General features: G+C 35.3%; 1 protein-coding gene and 1 long non-coding RNA gene across 3 annotated transcripts in view; both read left to right on the top strand.

The window, feature by feature from the left end:
- Grip1 (glutamate receptor interacting protein 1) overlaps positions 1 to 14,001 on the top strand; it is a 661,025-nt gene that overhangs the window by 122,043 nt on the left and 524,981 nt on the right. The window lies entirely within an intron of this gene.
- Positions 1 to 14,001, top strand: part of LOC147823735 (uncharacterized) — a 135,887-nt gene extending 121,886 nt beyond the window's left edge. The window contains exon 2 of the long non-coding RNA XR_015443416.1: positions 1 to 14,001. This exon is cut by the window's left edge and continues 80,945 nt beyond it. This is a non-coding gene — a long non-coding RNA (uncharacterized LOC147823735).

The following is a 14,001-nucleotide window of genomic DNA, read 5'->3' as shown; positions in this document are numbered from 1 at the left end:
TTTCTTCAGGACAGATAGCATCATTTATTTTGGGTGCGTTTTGTACAACACTGCCCCTAAGACATAATATCTGCTCTATATAAGGTGATGATTGAATAATAAATTTGCATGTCAAGATTTCTAAAGCATTGTCATGCCCTAGCTCATTTAGATAAATGAAGAAGGACAGAATGAAGAGAAAAGAGCAAATAATTGTCTAACAAGCCCAGTGTCTGAGAGAGGAACTAAAAATTAAGAATGGACCTAAAAGACCACGCTCCTACTGGGGGATATATAATGGTATTTTTAAATATTGAAATATTTCTTATACATAAAAACATCAATTTTCTAAAAAATTCTTGTAATTTAAACTTTATTTATACCATGAGGTTGGAAATATTGTTTGATTTTTACTTTTCAGCCTTTTCTGTTACAGATGGAGTGACTTATATATCTTGATGTGACTTGACAAACTGAGTAGGTGAACTCATGCTACAAAGAGGTCTTATAAACAGTGAGGCCCTGCATCCTCAGAGATGGCTCTGAGAGGAACTAAAATGTTAGGAGGCTGGAAAAGATCTGTCAGGAGCAACTCCACATTCTACACTGAAACGTGAAGACAATTCCTCAATTTAGCTGCAACATTGCGTACAGAGCTGTCATTCTGTGTGTGGATTTGTGTCTTATACTTGTTTATCGATTAGGTTGGTAAATATAAAGACACCTGCAGAAATAACCTGTCTCAGGAGAAATCTCACCAGTGAGAAGATGCTGAACAGTGACTACAATTTTGGTTGCAATTCTCATTTCCAGTGCCTTGTTGATAATGTTGTAAAAGTAACCATCTAATCAGAACATCAATCTTTTCTATGCCCGAAGTCACCCATCTGTCACCTGCTCAGAAGAATTATTGTCACATCTAAAATCTAAATATATGAAGCTGTGTATACCATATCAACTGTTTTCATTTCCTTCAGACTTCTTACTCTTTGCATATTCTCTCCCACCAGCATTCAGGAGCAATCAGCAACAATCACAGTGATTAAAGGGAAACTACAGGGCTGGAAAAATAGCATCATCTTCTAAATGGTTTCATGTTTATGCTTTTATGATTGAGCATATCCTATGGCTACTATGATGACAGAATCTGAGAGAGATGATTAATATGCAGACCATGCCAACTCCTGCTTGGATCTTACAGGAAATAGATGTAGAATATGTGGGAATAGGACGATTCATCACCATGTGAGAGCTGAAGGGGACAGGTGAAAGTATTTGCTACATACACCTTCAGAAGACAGTATCAACCATTATGCTAGTAACAGCACTGAGATGTGCTTCCTGCCCTTCTCAGGTGAAGGGGAGAAAAACTTGTGTTCAGCATTGCTTCTTAAAGTGTAGTACTGGCTACACGTGGCATGTGTTTGAAAAACAAATTTTTGAACCTATAGCAACAGAAGCCCTGGAGATAGAGCCTAGTAATCTGTGTATTACCTAGCCCTCCAGCTGACTCTGGTGCCAGCTAATGTTTGAGAATAACTGTATTAATGTGTATAATAAGAGAAAAACACTCCTAGTGCCAGTTTTTGAAAGTCATGGTAATACATTTTGGCTCTTTCTGAGAATTAATGCCCATCATTTAGAGAATATATGGGAATACACATGTAATGACAAAGTGTCATTATTTAGAACTACAGCTGCTAGCTACCTAAGAATTGGCCATCATGTTGAGGAAAATCTATAATCTCAGGCCCTCTGCTGGGTTTGGGTTGTACACAGTGGGACCTGGAATTGATTTTATAACATAAGCCCAGAGAACACTAAAGTGCTTTAAATAATAGAGTGAGATTATTTGGAATTTCCTTGGACACAGTGGGAAGTAGAAGGGAAGAGTGCAGCAAGCAAGTAGTGGAGGATCCAGGTAGAATATATCCTAATAAGGATTCTGGAAGGAAAGAAATAGAAATATCGTTTAAGGAAAGATTAAGTTGTTGATTCCTTTCCTGCAGGCTTCTCTAAACATCCTGCCAAGGGCAAGAGTTGAGAAAAATCGTGCAGCAGGAAGAAGGATGGGTCATGTGGTGATGAAGCAAGGAGAGTTCCACTTTTGGGTCTGTGCTGGGCATGAGAAAGGAAAGAATAGCTGCCAGATACTGAGTGATGAATGACAATTTACTGGAAATACAAAACAGAGCACAAAGCTTTCAAATTTTGCCAAAATATTAAGGAAAATGGTGAATATTCCCATAGGATGCAGAGTTAAGATTTAAGCCCAACTTTTGTGAAATTGTCAAAGCTGACATTTTGGGTTCTGTTTTCATTATCACAGTTAAATGGATATTTTTGTAGTGAAATTTATTATCCTCTGAAGGTGGACAACAATATCATTAAAAATCTGCATATTTTGACTCTAAATCTTTCACTGAGGAAATGATGTAAAATGGCTCAGCAGCAGTATCTGCATGGTTTCCTGCCCCTGCAGTAGAGGAAATAGTTTCTTTTTTCCTTTCACATCTTGTGTCACTTTCCTGTCTTCCACCCACCCCTTCTTCCCATCAGCGCATCAGGCCACAGGACTGTAACACACATCCCAGATTTCTCTAACTGCTTTCCTACTCTGATTCACACCACTCCCTTTTTTTCATGGTTTGGAACAAATATATTGGTCCTCTGGTTATCAGAGTGCTTGTCAAAGATGTAAAGTGCTCTAACTGAGATGAATCAGTGCTCCACTTCATCAACTTGACTATGAAGCAGTGTGCCACATTTACCTTTACTTGTATTTATCTTTTTAAAATGTGCCTTTTATACCAAAAAGATAGATTTTTATACCAGCATCATGCAGGCTATTGGTCATGTTCTAACTCTCTAGAAGGAAACAAGTCATTCACATTTCAGAATCAGAGCATATGAGTAGGAAGGACCTGTGGAATTATAGAGTCCCAGTGTCTAACGGATCAAAAGCCTGATGGATAAGTGAATTGTCCCAGCTGAAATAAGTGCCCTAGCAGAGCACAGCAGCCTCTCAATGTCCTTTCTGTCAACAACATAAAAGGATCAAATCCTCTCTCCCACTTGAGTTTTACCTGCAAGAATCCATGGCAATGTAATCCATGACATTAATCTTGCAAAGCCTGGAAGTTGCAATTAAAGAGTAGAGTATCAGAGAGTGATTGGAGATGATGGACTTAAAGAATATTATTTTTTCTTCAGTCAAAGGAAGCCCTTTAAAAATACTTAAGATATGAAAATATTAGATAGGACTCTGCTCCCTGCTTTCAACTGATGCAAAGGAAACTTAAACACTGAGTATATATTGAATCAGAATTTCCCACTGTCTTATTAGATTTTTTTAGTTGCATTATATATTTAAGGACCATTTTTTATTTGAAAAAACTAACTAAAAGCTTTCTTTATGTTCTGTGGTCCAGAGATTAAGAAAACAGTTATGGTGCCTAGCAAATGAAATTTCTCAAGAAGGATGACCTGTGGTTGTATTTGCTGTTATGCTGCTTCCCCTTTAAAAAAGATCAATTAGAAGCATGCCTACTGCATTTCTTTCCTTTTGAATTAGTTGTGAATAGAAGCAGTTTTGGAGAAAACAGTAGGCTATTTTAAAGACTCTTCTGTGGGTAGTGTCTGCCACAGATCCAAGTAAAGGATAGAGTGTATTAGCTGTTCAGTAAATGTTTCTTGTGTGATTGGATGAATTCTGTCTTTGAATGTAAAAGATGGAGAAATTTGATATTTTTATTGACTCTTAATAGACATAAATTATAAGCAATCCTACCTAGAATAGTTCTTGATAGTTCAGAAAATGAATAATTCAGGAAGATCAAGGTTATATAACTTGCTCTTATAATTTTACATCTTTTTATACTATTAGTATATTTAAGATTCTGTTTTGGATACCTCAGTGGTGGTATGAAATAAAAATGAAAAAGTGAAAGGGGATAATGAAAATAAATGAATTAGCAAAGATTTTCATAGCAGTGCCTTATGGTAAAGCCATATAGATTGAAGGAATGTTTAGCTTTGAATTAGAGAAAGTTTTGAAGGGACCAGCTCTTTTCTCTTGTGGTAGGTGATTAGATGAATGCTGTTGTAGGTTAGAACTAGGGGTTAAAAATAGCAGGAGAGTGCTGCAGGCTACGGCTGAAGGGTCTGCAGAAGTAGAATGGTGGGGGATGAAGAAAAGAAAGACAAAGAGATAGAAAGCTGGGGCCAGGTGGAGCCTCACTCCTGACAGGAGAAAAGGTCTGGCTGGCAACCACTGCGTGTTTATTTATAGTGTAAATATAAGGAAGTACAGGGGGAGGTAAAAGGGGTACCTGTGACTGGAACAGGGAGAGCGACTAGGACATCATGCTTGATGGTTTTATGGTGAATGGGTGGGGAGGAAGACATGTCCTCTTCTCTTCCAGGTTTTGCTTTACCACACCATCTTGTCACATGTTCTCCTCCCGCGGGGCCCTGCCTCGTCAGGTCCGCAGGAGGAAGCAAACAAGATGCGTGTTCTTCTTTCCACATGGGGCCCTGCCTCATCCGTGGGAGGAGGTAAATTAGGCCCAGCCATGGTGATCTACAGTGCAGCGCTCCCAGCAGGAGAGAAGATTTAAATTCATTCTAAAGAAGAGAAACGGCAACAGTGCCCTTATAAAAGGGTGAATCATTGGAGCTGGGTTTTTTGGTTTGTTTTCTAAATTCTCCTACTGGTACATTTTACATTTTATACATAATAATAACATTGATCATTGGAAATCTGTACCTGTACATGATATATCTTCTTTTTTTCCCATTCCTCTGTCCTCCCTTCAACCCCTCTTCCCCTCCTTATGTATAAAAGCTTTGTTTCCATTTTTTCCTTCTATTGTTTTTTTCTTTCTCCCCCTCCCTTGTTCTCCTTCTCGTTTGAACATCTTCTTCTCATTTCCCAATATCTATTATATATTTTGGTCCTTATTTACACTTTTGGTTTCTCACACCAGAGAATCAATGCAGTATTTAAATGTGTGTCTGATTTATTTCACCTAAGAGTATGGTCTTAAGGTTCATTGATTTAGCTAGAAGTGGCTCAAGCTTATCCTTCTTTATGGCACAGTAGTACTCCATTGTAAAAAAATCACATCTTCTTTATGTATTCATCAGTTGATGGGCATTTGGGCTGTTTCCAAGATTTAGCTGTTACAACTGTGCCACTATAAACATGGATGTGCATATATTATTGTGGTATGATGCTTTTAATTCTTGTGGGAAGATACCAAGAAGGGGATACCTGGATCAAAGGGAATCTTCAGTTTTTGTTTTTTGAAGACTGTCTACACTGATTTCCACAGTGGTTGCACCAGTCTACACTCCCACCAACAGTGGAGGGTTCCTTTTTTCCACAGTCCTACAAGCATTTGTTATTGGCTGATTTTTTGATAATAGCCATTCTTTCTGGAGTAAGATGAAATCTCAGCATTGTTTTAATTTTCATTTCATGAATGACCAGTGATGTTGAACATTTTTTCATATATTTACTTGCCTTTTCTATGTCTTGATCTGAAAAGTATCTATTGATTTCAGATGCTCATTTTTGGATTATATCTTTAAATGGGGGGGGTCTGATTTGAGGAACAGGTGGCAAAAATTTTTTGGGTTGTTCTTCACTCGGTTGGTAGTTTCTTTTGCTATGCAAAACTTTTTAATAAGATGAGATCCCAGTTGATATTTTGTGATATTTCCTATGTGATCAGAATTTTGTTTATAAAGTCTTTGCCTACAGCAATGTCTTCAAGTGTTATACTTTTTCTGTCTTACAGCAGATTTAGTGCTTCTGCTTTAATATTTAGATCTTTAATCCATTTTGATTTTAGTTTAGTTAATGGTGACTGACATGGGTCTAGTTTTAGTCGTCAGCATGCAGACAGACAATTTTTCCAGAACTATTTATTGAAGAGGCTATTTTTCTTCCAGTGAAGGTGTTTGGCCCCTTTGTCAAAGATTAAGTGACTGAGTGTGTTTGGGGTTGTTTCTGTATCTGCTAATCTATTCCACTGATCTTCAGGTCTGCTTTTTTGCCAGTATCCTACTATTTTTATCACAGTAGCTCTGTAGTATAATTTCAAGTCAGTAATTGGGGTGCCCCCTGCTTTACCTTTGTTGCCTAGAATTGTTTTTGCTATTCTAGGTCTCTTCTGATTCCAAATGAATTTTAGGATTGTTTTCTCTAATTCTGTGAGATAGTTATTGGTAGTTTGATTGGGATTGCATTAAATCAGTATAACAATTTTGGAAGTATGGCCATTTTCACTATATTACTTCCTCCTACTCAAAAACAAGGAATATTTTTCCATTTTCTGATATCCTCTTCGATCTCCTTTTTCAGAATACTGTACTTTTTAATGTAAAGATCTTTTCCTTCCTTCATTAGATTGATTCCTAGATATTTCATTTTTTTGTATGCTATTGTGAAAGGTGTTGTTACCCTAATTTCTTTCTCTGTGAATTTGTTATTCATGTACAGGAATGCTATTGATTTTTGATTGTTGACTTTGTATCCAGCTAAGCTACTGAATTTGGTTGTTAAATCTAACAGTTTTTTGGTGGAGTTTTGGGAGGTTTTCTATATAAAGTATCATGTCGTCTGCAAATAATTACAATTTAACGTCTTCCTTTTCTTTCCTTATCCTTTTATTTCTTTCTCTTGTCTAATTGCTATGGCTAATGTTTCCAGAACTGTGTTGAATAAGAGTGGTGATAGTGAACATCCTTGTCTTGTTCCTTATTTTAGAGTGAAAGCTTTCATTTTTTTGTCCATTTAATGTGATGTTGGTTGTTGGTTTGTCATAGGTTGTTGGTTTATCAGATTGAGATAAAGACCATCTATTCCAATTTTCTGTAGGTTTTTTTTTTTTTATTATGAATGAGAGTTGAATTTGTCAAATGTTTTTTCTGCATCTGTTGACATGACTATATGGTTTTCATCCTTGGCTCTATTAATATGGTGTATTATATTTATTCATTTGCATATGTTCAACCATCACTGCATCCTTGGGATGAATCCTACTTGGTCATGTTGTATAATCTTCTTGATTGGCTGCATTCTGTTTGGCAGTATCTTATTGAGGATTTTTGTATCTGTGTTCATTAGAGAGATTGGCTTGTAGTTCTCTTTTTTTGGCTGGATCCTTCTCTGGTTTTGGTATAAGGGAAATACTTGCTTCTAGAAATGACTTTGGGAGTATTTCTTCCTTTTAAGTTTTATTAAAGAGTTTGAGAAGTAGTGGCATTAAGTCTTCTCTAAACTTCTTGTAGAATTCAGCTGAGAATTTGCCAGGGCCTGTTTTTTTTCTTTTTTTCTTAAATTATTTTATTGGTACATTTTAGGTATATAATATGTTTACATTTATCATTGGGAACTTGTATCTTTACATGATGTATCTTTTTTCTTATTTTTTCCCCATTCCTCTGCCTTCCCTTCACCCTCTCCACCCTTCCCTATTTACAAAGACTTTTTTTTTCCATTTTTTCCTTTTCTCATAATTTTTCCTTTCCCTTCTTTCCTTTTCCCTAACCCTCCCACTTCCCCTACTCCTTTGGACCTTTTCTTCCTATTTCACATTATCGATTATTAATTATAATCATTGTAATCCTTATTTATACTTTCAGTTTCTCACACCAGGGAAACTATTAGATATTTATACATGTATCCTATTTATTTCAGTTACGAGTATGGCCTCATTGTGCATCCATTTAGCTATAAACGTCTCTAGTTTCTCATTCTTTATGGCTGAATAGTACTCTTTGTTGGTAGTTTTAATTACATCTTCAATTTCACTTCAATTTCAATTGATATTGTTTTATTTAGAATTTTTATATCTTCTTGATTCAGCTTTAGTAATTCATATGTATCTAGGAATCTATCCACTTCTGTGTTTTTTGTCTTATTAGAATACTGATTCTCAAAGCAGATATTTATGATCTTCTGGATTTCTGCAGCATGTACCCTTTTCATTCCTAACTACATGGATGTGATTCCTTTTCCGTTTTTTGATAATGTTGGGTAAGGGTTTGTTAATTTTATTTAATATCTCAAAAATCCACCCATTCAATTTATTGATTCTTTGTATTGTTTTCTTAGACCAATTGCATGAGATTCTGCTCTGATCTTTATAATTTCCTCCCTCATAAAAGCTTTGCAATTGACTTGGTCTTCTTTTTCTAGAAGCTTGAGGTTCAATATTAGGTTGTGTATTTGCACTTGCTCTGTTTTTCTGATATGGGAATTCATCAGTATAAATTTCCCTTTTAGGACTGCTTTCATTGAGTCCCATAAATTCTGTTATGTTGTGTTGACATTATTATTTTATTGTAGAAACTGTTTAGTTCTTTAATTTCATCTGTGACCCATTGGTTGTTCGTGAGGGTGTTACTTAGTTTCCACGTGTTTATGAAATTTTTGTGGTTTCTTTTTGCTGTTGATTTCTAATTTCATTTCACTATAGTCTGATAATATGGAATAATTTCAGTTCCTTTGCATTTACTTAAACATGTTCTGTGAGCTAGCATGTGGTCTGTTTTAGAGAATGACCCATGTGCAGCTGAAAGAATGTGTATTCTGATGTTTTCAGGTGGAACACTCTGTAGACATCTACTAAGTTCATTTATTCAAAAGTTTGGTTCAGTTCTGATATTTCTTTGATTTTTTTGTCTTGTGGATCTATTTTCCATAGTGAGATATTGAGGTCCCTCATTACAAGTATATCAGTCAGTGCTTTGATTTTTCATGTCTGTTAATATTTCTTTAATATGGTTGGATGTGCCAGTATTTGATACATACATATTTATGCTTGTTGTCTTGTTCTCTTGCATTGTTCCCTTTCCTAGGAAGTAGTGATCTTTTTTGGCTCCTTTAATCAGTCTTGGCTTGAAATCCACTTTCTCTGCAAATAAAATAGCTACTCCTGCATTTTTTCTGGGTTCTTATAGCATGGAATATTGTTTTCCATCCTTTGACTTTCAATCTGTGAATTTGTTTTTGAATTAAATGTTTGTTATAACCAGCATATTGTTGGATCTTGCTTCTTAATCCATTCTGCCAGTCTGTTTCTTCTGATTGCTGAACTGAGTCCATTTACATTGGTGGTTTTAACTAATACGTTATTGACTTATGCTTGTAATATTATTTTCCTATTGTTGGTTCCCTTTTTTGCCCACCTCTGTTTAATTACTTGCCTTGCTTGGTGGATTCATTCTGTTGAGGTTCATGGAGTTGTAGCCTTCGTTATCTCTTTTTAGAATGTCTTTCAGAACATTTTGTAGTGTTGGTTTAGTGGTCATGAATATCTTCACGTATTTTTTGTCATGGAAGTACCTTATTTCTCCATCAGTTTGGTATAGTACATAAAAGCGTAAAAATTTTACATGTTTATAGGATTGCTTGATGTGTCAATTCATGTAGACATTGTGTCATGATTAAATTAGGTTAAACATATCTATCTCTTACATTTATTTCTTTGTGGCAAAAATCTTCAAATCATTTCTTCTAGATTTTTGAAATATACACTGAACTATTGATATCAATAATCACCCTTTACCAGAACTTCTTGGTCCTGTCACTTAGTACCATGGGTGGACCTTTGTGCATTCCTCCCTCCCTCCTATTCTTATCGCTGGTAGTCAGTATTTCACTCTCAACTTCTATGAGATCAACTGTTTTGGATTCCACATATGAGTGAGATAATGCCATACTTGTCTTTCTCTTCCTGACTTACTTCAGTTAATGTAATGATCTCCAGTCCCATCTATGTTGTCAAAAATGATAAGATTTCATTCTTTTTATGGCTGAATAGTATTCCATTGAATTTCTGCACCGTATTTTCTTTACCCATTGTAAGTTGATAGACACTTGAGTTGTTTCCATTTCATGACTATCATGAATCATCTGTAGTCAACATAGGAGTGCAGATGTGTCTGTGACATATCCCTGGTACTAGGATTGCTGGCTATATGGTGGTTCTATTTTTAAATTTTTGAAGAGCCTCTACTGTTTTGCATAATGGATGTATTAATTTATATTCCCCTCAACAGTGTGCAGATGTTCCTGTTTTTCTACCTTCTTGTAAGCACTTATCATATTGAGTCTTTTTGTTAACAGTCATTCTTACTGGGGTGAGGTGATGTTTTATCGTGCCTCAGTACTAAGATTTTAAAAGCGGGGAAAATAATCAGCTAATTTGAGTTTTTTCTAGTCCAGGCTTTGTTACTTAGGGAGAGTGAGCCTGGCCACATCTTGCTGTAGCACACATTTCTAAACCAAGGTTGGTATAAAAACACCTACCTGCCTCGAATGGATTTTTTAAATGACATGAGTTAGTGAATATTCTTATTATCACGTTGTTAAACATACGTGCATTTAGTGCTTATTGTTCATTTCTTCACACTAGTTGCTCTGTATTCGGCATTCTGATTCATTTTAATCAAAGGCATATTGTGTTCTTTAGGAACTTCTTGGTGGAAATTCTACTTATTCAAATAAAAGACTGATATTCAAAAACCAAATTTAAAAATATTTGAAAAATTAAACATATATCTCATTTCTTTACACAGAGGATATAAAGTAGGTTTTTTTGTTCCTGATAAAAACATACCTTATAGGGGTACTGTAAGACATTTATTCTGTTGAATTGTTGATTCTTGGAATTTAGTGTGAAGTTTACTCATGCTGATGAGGAAAAGATTTTCATCAAAACTTCTTATAATTTGCATTGTAACATTGTAGAAACTGAATCAATAATCTGTAATAACTCTAATGATTTCCTTACTTTTCAAGGAGAATTCAGTTACCTTGGATTAATTTTGTTAGAAAGTTCTCCACCATTTAATTTTTAATAGAAATTAATGAGAATTTTATTCTGAAAACTGTGTTCTTCCATTTTAGTACATAGTAGTGTATATGCTTGGTTTTCTTTGCTGTTGCACTGGGATCTTTAGGAGAACAATATCAAGAGGCAGTCTCCTATGCTGAGTGGTGCCATTTTGCCATCCTTTGGGGGTGGATAGGTGGCTGGTGACCATGTGGAGAGGAGCAGTGGAGTTTTGAGGAGAGGAAAAGGATCAACCAGTAGCACTTACTGAGCAAGCTTACTGTATGCCAGAATTCTCATTTAATTTTCACAATGCTGGGGTGTGTAGCATATTGTCCTCATTATTTTGGTGCTGGGATTTAAGTTCAAAGAAGTTGAGTACAATGCCTAATTTAAATATCAGTGTAAGTGAGGTTTGGATCTAGGTTCTCTGATTTTTAATGTTCAACGTCTATTGTCTGTTGTTGGCCTCTTCTAGGACAAGTCCAAGATTATCTGTTGTTGCTCCAAACACAACACAAGCATACATGCACACACATGTGCTAGTCATTGTCATCGTCATCTTCACCTTTGCTGTTGTGCCTTTGTAGAAATGAGAAGAACCCAAAAGAAGAACCCACAGATTGGTTTTTCCTCCCTACTGATAGAGCTTACTATTTTATACCTTTTAGAAGCAAACTACACCAAAAAAACTGTATTTTTAAAAGAAATCAGAAAAATGACATATTATTGTCTTTTGTAACTATTTGGCATCTTAAGGATAGTGAAATGAGATAGCATTAAATGCATATTTGGTTTCATATGAGGATATCTAAAACTAATATAACATTATAAGCTTACTATCATCATCATCATCATCATCATCACCCCTTTGTGGTGCTGGTAATTGAACCCAGAGCCTTGAACATGTTAAGTAGGCACTCTAAATGCTTCCTAACCCATAAGCTAACATTTTTAAAGTTTTTGAGTGAAGTAAAGTTATAATTTAAATGAGAGATAGTGGAACATATTTGCAAACTCTAAATTATTTTTCTTGTTATCTAGAAATGATTTCATGAGAAGTAGATTTTTTTCAGAATAAAAGCTTTAAAAAGAGGCATGACCCTTTTTGTAGCTAGAACTGAAATTGTGCTGAATGGACTGTTTCTTGAGCCCAGGCCCCAGTTGGAACAGTGGCATTCAGGATGTAATGTGTGTCTCACTCTTACCGCTGACCTCAGGGCATAACTTACACTTAATTGCTATATTTGCCAAGATATGTAATGGAATTTATCTATTTTTATATACTCATCTCTCCTGCTAGTCTGAGAGCAATTTGAGGGCAGAAACATTCATTTTTAGATTCCTAGAGCATAGGAGACATGAAGTCTGTAGTATATGTTTATTGATTAACTGTGTTATAATTGGATGGCTCATTCATTCACCCCATCTCCCATATAAAGTGGACCTTAACTAAAAGAATTGCTCTGAGGTTTTTAACCAGCATCATGGTGTAAGACAAACTTCAAAGTTTCTACATCTCCTGTGAGTGGATCTACCAACCTGCTTCTGACACCTGAATTATGCCTTTTCTGCAACTACCATTTTATTTCTTTCCTGATGTTAAAACTCTGCTTTCTTCTTAAGATACTCCTTCTTTGGCAAACATCTCTAATGAAATTGTGCCTTCTCTCATTTACCTGCATTCCTGTAGCTGGATGTCAAATTTCCAGAATTCTATATATATTGTTGAAATACTTGGTGTGATTAAAATATACAATTAATGTTCAAATTTAAAATTATTATAGTAAAAGATTCATTGCCATTATTCTCCCTCAAAATATTACCCTTTGCTTTGAACACACTTTATTTATCATTTTTTTGCCACTTTCTGAAGCAGTTCTGGGACTGTCTTTAGTTATGTTGTTGTGGATCCTTTGATATTCTGAATCAATTAAAAATATTTAACTTTCATGGTCATTTTGATTTTGGGGAAGAGCCAGATCTGGTAAAGAGGTGGATGAGGACACACTGCAATATTTTTACTTGACAGAAATTGCTGTAGATATTGTGAATTGATTGGTTCCATCAAGGGAGCCACAAAAAGACATTCATGAAAGGGACTTTCAGAATTGCTTCAGAAAGTGGCAAGAATTATGGGATATGTATATTTGGAATGAGGGAGATTAATAACAGTGTGTCTTTTGCTGAAAAAAATATTTTTATTTAAATAGTTATCATATTTGTTGATCACCCAGCATACTTCTAGATGAGTGCCAATGAGAGCCCTCAGATGTCTTCCTTATTATTTTGTCAGCGACATTAAAAATGTAAAAAGAAACAAATGAAAAAATTAAAAAAATTTTTTTTGGTACCAGGGATCGAACCCACCACTTAGCACTTGTAAGGCAGGGGCTCCACTGAGCTAAATCCCTAACCCCTTAAATTGTTTTATTTAGCTTAGCATACCTCAAGTTATTGTTTAACATTAATAATTTAAAATTATTAAAGAGACATGCTCCATTTTCCTGTTTGTACTAAATCTTTGAAATTTTGTATGGCTTTTATACTTTTACAACACATTTGAAATCAGACTAGCCACTCTTCAAGTGCTCAATTGCCCTTTGTGTTTAGTTGCTACTGTATAGGACAGCTATGTTTTTCTTTTGTTTTTGTTTTTGCTTAAATTATTTTATTGGTACATTTTAGGTATACAATACGTTTACATTTATCATTGGGTACTTGAACCTGTATATGAGTATCTTGGTTCTTATTTTGTCCCCATTCCCTGTCCTCCCTTCACCTTTTCTCATAATTTTTCCTTTTCCTTCTTTCCTTTTCCCTTCCCCTCCCACTTCCCCTAACCCTTTGGACCTTTTCTTCCTGTTTCAGATTATCAATTATTCATTTTAATCATTTTAATACTTATTTACACTTTCAGTTTCTCACACTAGAGAAACTATTTGGTATTTACACATGTGTGTCCTATTTACTTCACTTAAGAGTATGGCCTTGGGGCTGGGGATTTAGCTCAGTGGTTTTACCACCTGCTGCGCAAGCACAAGGACCCAAGTTTGATCCCTGGTACCAAAAAAAAAAAAAAGAGTATGGCCTCAATATGCATCCATTTAGCTATAAATGTCTCTAATTTCTTGTTCTTTATGGCGAGTAGTACTCCATTTTATAAAAAATA

The sequence above is a fragment of the Heterocephalus glaber genome, unplaced genomic scaffold, assembly GCF_053883595.1.
Source record: "Heterocephalus glaber isolate CG9 unplaced genomic scaffold, H.glaber_assembly_v1.0 deba00001569, whole genome shotgun sequence".
NCBI classification, from domain to species: domain Eukaryota; kingdom Metazoa; phylum Chordata; class Mammalia; order Rodentia; family Bathyergidae; genus Heterocephalus; species Heterocephalus glaber.
Note: the sequence above shows the minus strand (reverse complement) of the source record. Positions and strands in the feature narration are given on the sequence as shown.